Source organism: Neovison vison, chromosome 3 (genome assembly GCF_020171115.1).
Source record: "Neovison vison isolate M4711 chromosome 3, ASM_NN_V1, whole genome shotgun sequence".
In the NCBI taxonomy this organism is placed as follows: Eukaryota; Metazoa; Chordata; class Mammalia; order Carnivora; family Mustelidae; genus Neogale; species Neogale vison.
This window is the reverse complement of record NC_058093.1, coordinates 196,727,661-196,743,018: the sequence shown is the minus strand read 5'-3', so window position 1 is coordinate 196,743,018 and position 15,358 is coordinate 196,727,661. Positions and strand designations below refer to the sequence as shown.

The 15,358-nt window shown below is 47.2% G+C and overlaps 1 pseudogene; it reads left to right on the top strand.

Moving 5' to 3' along the window:
- The first annotated feature begins 2,141 nt into the window (after window positions 1-2,141).
- LOC122903606 lies at window positions 2,142-2,445 on the top strand (annotated as a pseudogene).
- Window positions 2,446-15,358: the final 12,913 nt, after the last annotated feature.

Here is a 15,358-nt window from a genome sequence, read left to right as displayed (position 1 = left end):
AACAGTTCAGTGGTCCAGCCTAGGAGTGATACGTACTCACACGACTCATTGCCTGGAATGAATCACATGGCCTCACCTAAACACGAAGGAGCCAGGAGGCACAATCCCAGCTGGAACTGAACAATCACTACTGGAACTATGTAGTGCATGGCACTGATGAGTAATGATCAATTATATTTTTGGTTTCCATTAACACGACACCATGGGTGGCTCTCGGAAGCATCATGCTAGGTGAAAGCATTCAGACTTAGAAGGCCAAATACTGTTTGATTCCGTTTATTTATATGTCATCTGTAAAAGGCAAAATGATAGGGACAGAAAAACCAGATCAGTGGTTGCCAGGAGATTGTGGGGAGGAAACTAACTGCAAAAAGGAACAAGAGAACTATTTTTGGTGTTGAAATACTCTCTCTTGTTTACGGTGGTGCTTATATGACTGCGTAAGTTTTTCAAAAGTCATAGAAATGTATGCCTGACAAGAGTGAATTTTACTGTATGCAGTTTTACTTTAGTAAGTCTTGGAGCATAAAGGGTTAAATGAATGGTTTCTTGTCCATAGGATATTTGAAAGAATTACTAGAGGCTGTTCTTCAGCAACAGAAATTAAATTCAAGTAAATAGAGTATGCAAGAAACAGAGTAGAGCAAAAAAATAAAACTTAAACTTGAATTTTGAAATTATGACTCTAAAAGACTTTTATAAAAATAAGGTGTAAAAAATAGAGCTTTTAAGAACAAATCATGTTAGAAGGCTTATAATTAAAAATAGCAGTCCCAAATAAATAAAATCTTTAAAAAAAAGGGGGGGGCTCCTGGGTGGCTCAGTGGGTTAAAGCCTCTGCCTTCGGCTCAGGTCATGATCCCAGGGTCCTGGGATCAAGCCCCGCCAGGGTGGGATCAAGCCCCGCATCGGTCTCTCTGCTCAGCAGGGAGACTGCTTCCCCCACTCTCTCTCTCTGCCTGCCTCTCTGCCTTCTTCTAATCTGTCAAGTAAATAAATAAATAAAATCTTTAAAAAAAAATAAAAATAAAAATAGCAGTCCCAATCTGACCCCCACACCCATGACATGCCCCTTATTAAAGATTTTATTTATCTATTTTACAGAGAGAGATCACAAGTAGATGGAGAGGCAGGCAGAGAGAGAGAGGAGGAAGCAGGCTCCCTGCTGAGCAGAGAGCCCGATGCGGGGCTCGATCCCAAGACCCTGAGATCATGACCTGAGCTGAAGGCAGCGGCTTAACCCACTGAGCCACCCAGGCGCCCTTATTCTATTTTATTTTGTTTTTATTTTATTTTTAAGAGGGAGGGAGAGGGCAAATGTGCACATGTATGTGCAAGTAGGGGGAGAGGGGCAAAGGGAGATGGAGACAGAGAATCGTTTTTTTTTTTTAAGATTTTATTTATTTATTTGACAAACAGATTACAAGTAGGCAAGAGAGGCAGGCAGGGAGAGAGAGGGGGAAGCAGGCTCTCCAGAGAGCCTGATTCGGGGCTAAATCCCAAGACCCTGGGATCATGACCTAAGCCAAAAGCACAGGCTTTAACCCACTGAGCCACCCAGGCGCCCCGAGACAGAGACTCTTAAACAGGCTCTACACCCAGTGCAGAGCCCTACTTGGGGCTTGATCTTGTGACCCTGGGATCATGATCTGAGCCAAAACGAAGAGTTAAACGCTTAACCTACTGAGCCACCCAGGCGCCCCAGCCACAAAATTATTGTGCACTATAATTTCTTTTCCTTGTTTCTTTGAATAAAAAATTGTTCAAATTTTTGTTTTTCCTGGAGTTAACAATTGCCTTTCTTTTTCCCCATTTGTTTAGCTTTCTTCAAACCAATGGCTTAAGTCTCCCCATACCATCCAATAGTTTTGTTAAATATATCTCAATACAATTTTGACAGAGTCAACCCTGTCAGATCTTATCAGCCTCAATTTTTCCCACTAAAATCCTTTGTCCTAACAATATGGATTGATTTTGTCTAGGCTTACTGCATAGTTATTGTCCCGGGACCTTGCTTTATCATCCTGGAAATTTACTTCATTGATCCTGTGTCAAACATACTATTTGCTAAGCTCTGTCTGATGCTTTGGATCCCCTTTCACTGGCTTTTAACAATTGTTTGTCAGACCCCAACCACCAAAATGGTGAAGCAGATTGAGAGCAAGTATGCTTTTCAGGACACCCTGAATGGTGCAGGAGACAAACTTGTTGCTGTTGACTTCTCATTCACATGTAGTGGACCTGGCAAAATGATCAAGCCTTTCTTCATTTCTTCTCTGAAAAGTATTCCAACATGATGTTCCTTGAAGCAGATAGGAATGACTGTCAGGATGTTGCTTTAGAATGTGGAGTCAAATGCATGCCAACTTCCAGTTTTGTTTTTTTTTGAAAGGATAAAAGGTGGTTGGATTTTCTGGAATTAATAAAGAAATTCTTAAAGAATGAATTAATCTGGGGCACCTGGGTGGTTCAGTGGGTTAAGCCTCTGCCTTCAGCTCAGGTCATGATCCCAGGGTCCTGGGATTGAGCCCCACATCGGGCTCTCTGCTCAGCAGGGAGCCTGCTTCCCCCCTCCCCTCTCTCTGCCTGCCTCTCTACCTACTTGTGATCTCTATCTGTCAAATAAATAAATAAAATCTTAAAATAAAAAAGAATGAATTAATCTAACCAGGTTTGCTGAAGCATAACCAGCCATTACCTGTTTAAAACTTATAATTTTGGTGCGGGGAGAGCCTAGGTGGCTCAGTCAGTTATGTGTTTGCCTTTGGCGTGGGTCATGATCCCAGAGTCCTGAGACTGAGTCCCATATTGGTCTCTCTGCTCAGTGGGGTATCTGCTTCTCTCTCTGCCCCTCCCCTCCACTCATTGTCTCTCTGACTCTCTTGCTCCCTCAAATAAATAAAATCTTTTTTTTAAAAAACCTTGTAATTGTTTTATTTATGAAAAGGAAAGATCAAGCATTAAGACTATATACCCAACTACCCTCTGATTATAAGTAACAATAAAATATTAATTCTACCTTTTAAAAAAGAAACACACAAGTGTAGTATTTCCTGGACTCCTTGTCTTTATCTTTCCTGGTGTACCTTATTGTTTCACAGGAGTATATCCTCTAGTAGCCTCTGCAGAAAGGTCGTAGGAAGCAGAATTTGGTGGGTTTTGCACATCTAAATGTGATTTTATTTTACCTTCATGTTTGTTTAATAGTTTTTCTGGGTAGAAAAATGTAGATTTAAAATCATTTGTCCTCTGAATTTGAAAGATATTGCTCCACTATCTTATAACTTCTGATATTGGTTTTGAGACATCCAATGTCATTCTTTTTTGTTTGATTGTTTAAGATTTATCTATTTATTTGAAAGAGAGAGAAAGATGAAAGGAGTTGGGGGAGAGGCAGAGGGAGAAGGAGAGAGAAAATCTCAAGCAGACTCCCCACTGAGCATGGAGCTCAACACAGGACTCGATCTCACAACCCTGAGATCATGGTCTGACCTGAAATCAAGAGTCAGACGCTTAACTGACTGAGCCACAGGCACCCCTCCAATGTCATTTCCATAATGTGTTTTGTTTTTGTTTTTGTTTTTTCCCATGACCTGTTTTTCTCTCTGGGAATCCTAGAATATTCTGTCATTAGTGTTCTGAATTTTATGATCAGGTGTCTTGGTGTGGGTCCCTTTAAAATTAATGAGGTTGGGCACTCTGTGGGCTCCTTTATTTTACTTATTTATTTATTTTTAAATTAAATTAAATTAATTTTTTTCAGTGTTCCAAAATTCATTGTTTATGCATGACATTCAGTTCTTTTATTATTTTTTTTTTTTAGATTTTACTTATTCATTTTAGAGAGAGAGAGACAGAGCATTAGAGCAGGGAAAGAACAGAGGGAGGGGGGGAAGAATCTGACGCAGATTCTGCACCGAGTGTGGACACTGATTCGGTTGGATCTTAAACCCATGAGGTCATGACCCGAGCTGAAACCAAGAGCTGGATCCTCAAGCAGTTGAGCCACCCGGGTGCCCCTCTGTGGGTACTTTTTTTTTTTTTTTTTAAGATTTTATTTATTTATTTATTTATTTCTCAGAGAGAGAGAGAGAGAGAGAGCACAAGTAGGCAGAGAGGCAGGCACAGGCAGAGAGAGAAGCAGGCTCCCTGCTGAGCAAGGATCCCGATTCGGGACTCGATCCCAGGACCTTGGGATCATCACCTGAGCTGAAGGCAGCAGCTTAACTGACTGAACCACCCAGGCGCCCTTCTGCGGGCACTTTTAACCTGAAGGTTCATGTCCTCATATGAGGAATATTGTTTTATATTATGAAATTGGTTATTTTCTCCATTTCATTTTGTCCTGTTCTCTCTTTCTGGAACTTCTATTAGATATTGGACCCGTTGGATCCATTCTCTAATTTTATTATATTTTCTGACTTCTGTCTCTCTGACCTACTTTTTGGGGAATTTTACCAAAATTTTAACTTACACCACATTAAAACTTTTTTCTTAGGGGTCTTTCTTATTTTTGGCGTGTTCTTTCTTGATAGAGAGAGCATCGGTTCCTGTTCCATAGATGCAATCCCATCTCACCTCTCCAAGAATAGTACTTCGAGTTTATTTGAAATTATCTTTTGCTCACCGAATTATTTATGTTTCTTTTTCTTCTTCTTCTTCTTCTTTTTTTTTCCATTAGTTTGTTTTGAACTCTCTCTTCATGCAGAAAGCTTTCATCAAAGGTCTGGGCTCCCATTAGAATGTCCGCCAGGATCTGTGCACGTGGCTGGAACTTGGCTCATAAGCGGCGAGTCAGTGGGTGGCCAGGGAGCTTTTAGGTTAGAGATGCCAGAATGTCACAATCTGGTGGTCTTTGCTCTGAGCTCCAGTTGCTTTCTGGTAAAGGATGAGCCTGTCTACTGAATCTCTGGGACAAGGCCAGGGGAGGGGGAAGGGGTCTTGCTGTTCATCTGTCTCCTACCGCCAAACTGTCTGCCTGCAGCTTCTGGCTTCTTCCCTGCCCTTCTCCATGCTACTGTCCAGGAGCCTGGGGCCTCTCTGATGTAATTTCTCCAGAGCTCCCTGTTAAACCCCCTGTCTCCAGAGGAAGGGAGAGAGGGCGGTCAGCTGAGACTGAGCAGGATGCAGGAGGCAACCTAGAGGTCTGTTTCATATACAGATTTTTTTTTAAGATTTTATTTATTTGATTGACAGATAGAGATCACAAGTAGGCAGAGAGGCAGGCAGAGAGAGAGAGGAGGAAGCAGCCTCCCTGCTGAGCAGAGAGCCTGATTCAGGGCTCGATCCCAGGACCCTGGATCATGACCTGAGCTAAAGGCAGAGGCTTTGACCCACTGAGCCACCCAGGCGCTCCTCATATACAGACTTTCAACCAAGCCCTGTTTTAGTACCCTGCTTTCTGCAGTAGCTGAGACACCCAATTCCTGAGACTTTCCGGGGTTGCGGGAGAGGAGTGGCTTGCCTCTCCCTAGATTCTACCTTTCCAGCACTGGAATCTGATCTTTCCCACCTTGCAGAGCCCATTTGCGTCCCTCCTCCTCCTTTCCACTCTGTATATTGCAGCCTGGGGCTCCCGATGTCGCCTTCTTTCCCTAAATATGGATTTGCTGCTCCTGCTTCTTGTTTTCTTGTACTTTGGGGGCGATTTTGGCAGAAAAGAAGGGGGTGAACGGGCCATTAATATACAATAATAAAAACATGTCTAAACAGTTTTTTGTTCTTAATTTGGCTGATTTACTGATGTTTAAAAAATCATGATATTTCATATAAGCATGAGAATGTCAGAATTTTCTTGAACCATCAGAAGGTCTGACAACACGGGGCCTTTATCATTTCCACCTGGTAGCAGCTGGAGCTCCGGAGCAACTGTCCTCTTTAGATGCAGCATGGGCGCTCCCATTGCCCGCAGTCCCCACCATTCCCTATTGTCCTGGTGGGTTTTTGCTTCTTTCCATTTCCTGCCTGGCTCCTGTAGGCATTTGAGTTTGCATTTCCTGCCGTGCCTCTTCATCAGCTGTTTGCCTCTCACAGGAACAAGTTAGTGGGATCTCTTCCTACTACAGCTGTGGGAAGAAGAAAACAGCCCCGGGAGAGGTGAGGGTTGCGGAAGGAAGTATGTGCTCGGGGTCAAGACCAAGGTGGGGAGGAAATTGAAGGTGAGAGAGCTCTGGGGACAAAGCTTTCACAATTTAGGATAATTAATGCCCACTCCTTGGGGTTGTGGTGAGGATCGAATAAGTCAGTGTGTGTGAGGTACTTCCAACAGTGCCTGGAACCTAGTATGTGGTGCCATGTTGGTTTATTATGATTATCTGTTTGGTGTGGGTGGGGTATAATTTATATGCAGGAAAGCTCTCTCTTTACGGTATGGTTCCATGAATATTGACAAAAATATGCTGTCACGTAATCACCACCGCAGTCGATATGTGGCAGATTTCTGGTACCCTCCTCCCCGTCCCCAACACACAGAGGCTTCCCTCAGACCCCTTCTTCTACCCCAGTCCCTGGTAACCACAGACACGTTTCTTGTCCCTGCTGTTTTGCTCTTTCCAGAATGCCATAGAAATGGAATCTTTCAGTTCATAGCCTTGAATCTGATTTCTTTCATTCAGCATAATGTATCTGAGAGTCTTCCCTATTCTTTAGCGTCTCTAGTTCATGCCTCTTTATTTCTTTTTGAAAAAAAAAAAGATTTTATATATTTATTTGAGAGAGAGTACAAGAGTGGGGAGGGTCAGAGGGAGAAGCAGACTCCCCGCTGAGTGGGGATTCTGATGCCAGGCTCCATCCTGGGACTCCGGGATCATGACCCCAGCCCAAGGCAGATGCTGAATGACTGAACCACCCAGAGGCACCTGGGTGGCTCAGTTGGTTAAGCATCTGCCTTCGGCTGGGGTCATGGCATAATTCTGGTCCTGGGATCGAGCCCCACTTTGGGCTCCCTTCTCAGTGGGAAGTCTGCTTCTCTCTCTACCTCTGCCCCTTCTCATGTGCTCTCTCTCTCTCTCTCTCTCTGTCTTGCTCACTATCTCTCAAACTAAATTTTTTTTAAAGATTTATTTATTTATTTTAGAGACAGAGAGTTGAGTGGGGGGAGGGGCAGAGGAAGAGAGAGAATCCTCAAGAGCTTTCCCACCCAACACGGGGCTCAGTCCAAGAGTCCTGAGATCATGACCGGAGCCAAAATCAAGTGTCTGCCACTTAACTGACTGAGCCACTCGGGCGCCCCTTTTCCTGTTTATTTCTGAGCAGGATTTCACTTTATGAGCGTACCACAGTTTGTTCATTTACTCAGCAATTGAAGGCCATGTTAGTCGTTTCCAGCTTGGGGGGATTATGTAAAGAAGGTACTATAAACATTTATGCACAGGCTTATGGACATCTTAATTTCTCTTAGATTAATACATGTAGGAGTGGATTTCTGGGTTGCATGGTACGTTGATGTTTAAATTTTAGAGGAATCTGCCAAACTATTTTCCGAGTGGCTGTACTGTTTTAGCTCTGCCATGCGGGAGGGATTGGAGGGGTCTGGCTGAACCGCGCCCTCGCGGACTCTTGGCATGGTCTATCTTTCCAGCATTCCACTGGGAGTAGACTGGCATCTCACTGTGCTTTGAACTTGCATTTCCTAATAACTCATGATATTCAGCATTTTTCCCATGCTCATTTGCTTCCCATATATTTTCTTTGATGAAATGTCTATGTCGATATTTTGCTAGGTTTTCTTTTTCTTCTTCTTGGCGGGGGCGTTTGCTTTCTTATTATTGACTCTTGAGAGTTCTTTATATAGAACTAGGTACAGGTCCTTTATCAGATATATGTTTGGCCAAGACTGTATGCCGGGCTGTGGTGTGTCTTTTCGGCTCGTAACAGCATAACTTTAGCAGAGCAAAAGTTTTGAATTTTGATGAGGTCCAGTTTTATCAACTTTTTCTTTCGTAGTTAGCACTCTGAGGTCATGTTTACAACAGCTCTGCCTAACCCCAGTCACGGAGATTTTCTCCTATGTTTTCTTCTAGAATTTTAGAGTTATATTTTGGTCTATGGCCCATTTTGAGTGAATCCGGCTGGAAGGCGCAGGGGATGGACTGAGGTTCATTCCGTTTCCAGGTGGCTGTCCAGTTGTTCCAGCATCAACTGTTAAATATTTGCAATGAGCATTCACACTATTAGGAGTCCCAGCGATCCGGGGGCTGGCAGGCAGCGAGAGGGCATCCTGGCCCCCGTGTTCCGCAAATCTAACAGCTGGGGCCTGCTGCCGTTCTTTGCTGGCAGAGGACTTGGTTTCAGGTCACTTTACCTCCTCTCTCTCTTCCTGAAATCTCTAGCATAAAACAAACCATGAAAGGGCAGGGGTGGCTTAGTGGTCTGGCAGCGTCCCTTTGAAAATAAACAAGTACAGAAGCTGAAAGCCAAGGGCCATCTCTGGGGACTACTTGGAGAAACAGTTTGGGGCCGGTGCTTCCGCCGCGCGTGGCTCTCCTGCCCCCGCCGGCTGCAGGTCGGATGCGGCAAAACAAAACAGGATCCTGATCGCTTCAGATGTCCCCTCTGCAGGGAGACACCTCCCACCCCAACCCAGGCCTTTGCAGAGAGAGGCCACACTGGTGGGGGGTGTCTAATCGTGGGGGAAGCCAAAGAGGCCCAGGCTAAACGGCCCTCGACTGTTTGCACAATTGGCCTCACGCATCTACTGAGCAGCGACCTCTCTCTTATAGATAGGGAAACTGAGGCCGGGGGTGGGGGCAGCTGTGTGTGTGTGCGTGCGTGGTGTGCATGCACAAAGAAATAGAGTAGTGTGAATTTGGAATTTTGGGGGGACAGTCTTATTGAGGTATAACTTACATCCCATATGATTTCACCCACTAGAAGCATAGAGCTCGATTAGCTTAAAAGAAACACAGCTGTGTGATCCCGCCGGCCATCCACTGTTAGAATATTTCCATCACCTCCTGCGGTTTTGCAGTCCATCCTTGCTGCTCCCAGTCTCTGACAACCCAGGCTTTACCTTCAGTCACAGTGTTTTGCTTTTTCTAGAAAGTTCGTGCAAATGGAATCTTGCAGTGTGTAGTCACAGTGGGATTTCAAACCAGAATCTAATAACGAAGCCAGAGAGCCAGGACCACAAAAGCACCACGTTACCAAAGCTTTCCAGGCTGGCCGTGTCTCCAGACCTGCACATCTTCCAAATGAGGCTACGCAGGGGTCCCCCTGTCAGGGTTGAGGCCAGGCTGAGATGAGGTAATGGGGGTCCACTATCTTGCATAGTCATCTCACTCCATGGAAACTGGAAAAAGACCAAGTGGCCAGCAGCAGGAGAATGGGTAAGTACCTTGCTGTGTCTTCACCCTGGGGCATCTTCTCTAGCAAGAATGGACTCCAGTGATGGGCAACCGTATTGTTAAAACTCACAAACATCGCATTGAGTGGATACAAAGGAGCACATCCTGTGACCCTACGAACGGAAATGTCAAAACTAGGTGAAACACACCTGTGCAAAGAGAAGTAGGGAGAGTGGTTGCCCTTTGGGAGGTAGTGACTGGGAGAGTCAGAGGGGGGCGGTTAGGCAGGCGTATTCAGTGTGCGCAAGTTCAAGGAGCTACACCTTTACGTGGTGATTAACACGTCAGGAAAGCCTTGTTAGTGCTGGGCACATAGTAGGGCATGACTATTCTTGTTCTTTTATCTACACCTTGTTTCTGTGGGAAAGTGTGATCAACCGCAGGGGTTGGCAGACTTTTCCCATAAAGGGCTAGATACTAAGTATTTTTTACTCTGCCAACCATACAGCCTCTGTAGCTACAATTCACCTTTGCTGTTGTCTTGTGAAGGCGTCCCGGGATGATGTGTAAATGAACACATGTGGCTGTGTTCCAGTAATAACTTTATTTACAAAAACAGGAGGTGGGCTGGATTTGCTGAGCCCTCGCCTAGTGAAAGGCTGAATTCCAAAGCCTCCTTCACTGAGTCTGTGTTCAGGTCTTTCCCTGGCCCCAGTTTTCCTATCTGCATAATGGGGAGGCTGGTCTCTGTCCTAAACTAACATCCCAGGGGGCACAGAGGTCAAATGAGCTCATTACCGAGGGAGGCTTGAGGGAGAAAGGAGCAGGAATCAGAAGAGTCTCTTGAGATCCTTTGGTGCAAAGCAAACGGTTCTTCCTGCCAATATTCCTGTCTGAGGAGAGAAAGTCACTGGCCCCGAGTCACCCAGTGTCTCCATGGGCACCAGCATCCCAGGGTTATCCTGGAAGGGGAGTCAGGACCCACAGGCCTGACGCCACATCCTGGTCCTTGCTCCCCAGAGGCTCTTTTCTCAAGAGCCTGTGGAGGAAGAACAGGGGTGAAGAAGGCAGCCTGGAGAACTGAGTCCCCAGTGGGCTGCTCTTCTGAGACCCCGGGCTCCTGAAGCTCTCCACTTGGGCCTGCTTTGCTGAGCAGCCAGCAAGTGCAACAGGAGCGTGACCTCATCTCCTCAGCCAGGAGAGTCTTCCCTTCTTCCTGTTTCCTAGCAGCCTTGTATTCATTCAAGGCACGATTCAGGCCATCGATGACTCTGGGTGGATAACCCCAGGGTCAGTCATTTGGGGGGAAAGGCTGGTCTTCAGAGAGACAAGCAGAACTCAGAAGGCAAGCCCAAAGCAGTCAGAGGTGCGCAATTCTTGCCTCTCCCCGTGCCTCGTTCTCTAGGAGTGGAACTCCTGCAGTCTAGATGTGATCCACGATAGTAACTATAATAGTAATAATAGTAGTCGTGAACATTTATTGAGATTTCCTATGTGCAAGGACCAGTCCCAAGCCCTTCACCTGTATTAATTCATTTAATCCTTGCAACAACCCGAGTAGGCACTATTATTCCTCCCATGTTACAGATGAGGAAATGAGGGCCCAGAGAGGTTAAGACACTTACCTGGGGTGACACAGCTCTGAAGTGCTGGAGCTCTGAGGGTGACAGCAGTGGCTGTTTCAGAAGTCCCAAACGGGTCTGTGTTATCCTGTTTATATCCTTTTCCTCAACTCAGTGAATCATCTAAGTCCTTGTCACATGGGAGCATTAAAAGGGGAAGTTGTGAGGGGGGAAAGAGAGTGTCTCAGGAGTCAGAGCTACCGTAGGGCTAACCACCCCTCCTTCTGGATTCATTCAGGTGGTGCTCCAAGCCCTGGGACAGATGATGGGGTGGGGGGTACTCATGTGGGAAAAGACCCAGGGAAAATGGACCTAAACCAGCAAGGGCATTCACTGACTCACAGGACTGAGAAGTTCAGGAGGTGCTGGCTTCAGGGCTGGCTGGGGCTGAGTAGTTAAATGCAGCTCTCCGGAAGCTTGAACTCCTCATCTTTCTTTTTTTCTTTCTTCCTTCTTCCCTTGCTCTCCTTCTCTCTTTCCCTCTTTCTTTCTTTTTTAAGATTTTATTTATTTATTTGGCACACACAGAGAGAAACACAGCAAGAGAGGGAACACAAGCAGGGGGAGTGGGAGAGCGGGGAAGCAGGCTTTCTGCTGCTCAGGGAGCCCAATGCGGGGCTCAATCCCAGGGCCCTGGGATCACCACCTGAGCTGAAGGCAGACGCTTAATGACTGAGCCACCCAGGCGCCCCTTGAACTCCCCATCTTTCAACTTGTACTAGTGCTTGCTTCATTCTCAAGCAGGACTCTCCCAACGTTGCAGCAGAGGTGGCCCTTCAGGGAATTCCCTAGTGAATAGGAGGACCGGTTTCCAGCAGTTCCCACAGAAATCCCAGAGCTGACTCTCACTGGGCAACCTTGGCCCATGTGATCATCCCTGAACCAACCCTGGTGAGGGGAGGGACCATGCTGCTGGTACCTGCCTGCAACACCAGGCTGGCTGGCCCAGGGACTGAGAGGGCAGGAGTGACCCCTACTGGCAGAAGAGGAGAATGCAACCAGCAAAGAACAAGGTGTCTTCTATGAGCCTCTGGAGAGAAATAAAGCATTCCTCACCCGGAGAAAGGGGATGGTTAGACTTGGCCTTGAAGGTCTGCAATCCCTCCTTGGTCTTGACTGTGGACGTCCAGGACCCCGTCGCCTTAGTTTGGGCTAAGATCTTGATGTGAGTTTCCCTACCTGCCCCTTCCAGCCCACCTGACTCCACCCCACCGGGCTGCAGTGCTTATTGCCTGGGAATACTCGGCCTTTTGTCAACTCCCGGCCTCCTGCATGGCCTATCGCCCCAGTTCCCTGCTTGCTTTGCCTCACCTAGTCTGGCTTTTTCCAATCCATGCCCTTCCCTGGAAATACCATCCCTGTTCCAGCAGGGCCCTGGTGCAGAAGCCTCCAGCCTACTCCATACATAGCATTAAGGAAAAACGACCTTCTTAGCCCCATGCATGGACTCCCTCTGCCCAGAAGCCTCCCTGATGCTGACCCCTCATCGAAATGCACATCCCCTAATTCCAAACTGTGCTGGCCATCCTGGCAGCCGGCTCATTTTTTTTTTTTTTTGCCTAGAAGAAAGGCTCAAGCTTGAGTCACTGCTGCCCAGGGCCCAGCACACACAGGACGCTCATAGGAACACCTGCAAAGCCTACATTTCCAACTCTTGGGCACAACTGCTCGTTCGTGCACAAGATTAACGGCACATGAGAGCAAGTCAGAGAGCTCCACACACGGACAGGAAGCCGAAAGCGATAGGGAAGCCAAGACAGAAAGAGAATGACTGAGAAACATAATGGCGGCGGTGGGGGGGGGGGTTGTTGGAGACAAGGGTGGTAGAGCCAGAGAGACAAGTCTGGAAGGACCTTCTTCCAGGACAGAGATGCAGACACACAGGGAAGACATCAAAGGAGGGAGCCAAAGAGGGTGAGCTGAATTTTTGCTTGAGCAAACAAGGCTCCTGTGATTTCTGTTTTGTCAAGTTGAACTTTCTCTATCAGAGTTCAGGAGTTTATTTTGCTGCGTAATCACTCCTGGGAAAAACACTAGAACATGTTAAAAAGGAGGAGGGGGTGGAGAGGAGAGGCAGACAAAACAAAGGAGAGAACATTTGCCTCCAGGTGGGTCAACATGGTGAGTCTTGGCAGGCCTGGCTTAAACCATAATCTTACCCCCTCACACACACATACGCCTTGCAGGAGGCTCAGCCAAGTTCAGGTTTCAGGTGTAAGATGAGGCAGTGAAACAGGCCAGAGAAAAAGAAATAGTCAACTCTGGGGAAGGAGTCTGAGCTCAGGGAGAGAAGTGCCCCCGCTGCTGGGAGAGGGATGGGCCTTGGGAAGGCTCTGGCTCTGGCCTGGCCACAAGTCACTTAGTTAAGACAAGTCAAGAAAAAGTTACAATCCACCCCTGAGCTGACCCCTCAGAGCCCCTGCGTCACAGCGTCCCAAAGACAGGGACATGGCAAGCTGGTACCCTTGACCAGGGAGCAGGTGTGGCTTTTCCAGAAGGGCTCTGCCTGGCTATGCGACGGGTTGTGTTCTCACCTCGAGAGGTTGGTCTCCAACACCCGCCCAGAGTACCCAGCCCGTGCTTCGTGATGGTAGCGAACACGACGGTGGGAGTTGACAGTCCCTGCCTGCAAGGAGCTCAGTGTCCCACACAAGGTCAGGGCCACACAGGTGGTCAGGAGAGGCCAGCACCGGTGCGGGACCTTCTCACCATCCAACACATTTACTATTATAATGCTACAGAATCACGTGGTGGTCATGATTTGAATTTTTTTTATTTTCTGAAATGGAACCATTGTACATTGTACAAACCATATCTACTTGATGGAATAAATAAGTGGAAAATTATACTGCTGTACAACACACCAAAAAAAAAAAAAAAAGAAAACAAAAAACAAAACAAAAAAACCAACAACAAAAAACAAAACAAAAAACCCAAAACATAATAGGAAAAAAAAAATTAGGTAACAGTGAAAAAAAGGTCTTTATACCTCTAACCGGGTCCTTGGCGATAATGAACATTCCAAACCATGACATTGCTCGTGATGGGAGGTCACCACCCTATACACGGGTCCACCGCCTTCCGGGTTCCGGGTGTAAGTGCCAGCACTTTGTGGAATGTAGCTCCCTCGACGTCACGGGTGGCGGGGAGTAAGGTTGCCCTGGGAGCCCTTTAGGCCATGGGGCCTGGTGGCCGCGGAAGGCATCTGCTGGGGACCCCCGCCCCTGGCTCGGCCGGCTGAAAGGTCTTAGATTCTGTGGTGGGAGGGGGCGAGGGGCACAGGGCAGGCGGGGACAGCGGCTCCAGGGAGCGGACTGCGTTGGGGAAGGAAGCACGTCTGGATTTTTGCAGTCTCACCGTCCCGCGTGGAAGGCCTTCCCGGCCAGTGATGAGTGCCGGGCCGCGGCGGCGGGGGCACGGGGGCCCAGTGGGTCCCAGCCACGGGCCCCTTCCTACCTTCAGGCACTTCAGAGAAAAACAAATGACAGCCTCGGTCTCGCAGATGTCGTCTTCATCCTCAACGGCCTTGACTCCCCTTGCCTGTCCAGAAAGGCCACCACAACCGGAAGGGGACCCCCATGCGGGGGCGGGGGGGCCTGGCCACCGTGTGGTGTCTGTGGATGCGTGTGATTCTCCTTCAGCTGTTTTGCTTCTAACCTCTCATTTCCCAAAAAGAAAGGAAATAAATATCCAAATTCATCTTTCGTCAAAATGGAGTTTCGCTGCAAAGAAAAAAAAAAGTTACTCTAGCTTTAGAGGCTCTGGAGGTAAAGCCGCCTGGAGATATGTGAGAGGTAACGCAGAACGAGGTTCTGCACGGAGCGGACTGCCTGAGGGGCAAAACTGATAAGGGTTTTTTTTCTTTTTTTTTTTTAAGACAGAAACCTTTCGGCATTGCGAACTTCAACATTAAGATTTTCAAAGTTTGTGTTTTGTTTTTTGTTGTTTTTTTGTTTTTCCCTTATTTCAGGAGACCATTTTGCATGAGGTATTTGAAATTCAGGAACATTTTGATTCTTCTTGAAGTGCAGGAAACAGATTGGCTCCCTTAGAAACAAGGGAGAGCCCCCCCTCAGGAACTGGCAGACACTTTCCATGGTGGTCAGGAGAGAGAGCCCCACGTCAAAGGTCTCGAAGGTAGTACCTGGATATGCACCAATCAGCAAAACGAAAAAGAACAAAACAACAACAACAAAAAAACAAACCACAAAACAAAAGCAAACCCCCTCCCCCCGACCCGCCCACCCCCTCACTCAACTCAAAGGGAGTTGGAACTCCAGTGCAGTAAAGAAAGCTCAGGAAAAGGGTTAAGGTCCGAGGAGTCCATCTAGGAATTAAGAGCAAACCAGGCCTCAGAACCAAACAATCAGGCAGTTTGTCCAAGGGGGCATCTCCATTTTAGTGAGAGGAAGGTGTCCCAGCACAGGCAGAGGACAGAGGCAAGGAGGGGGC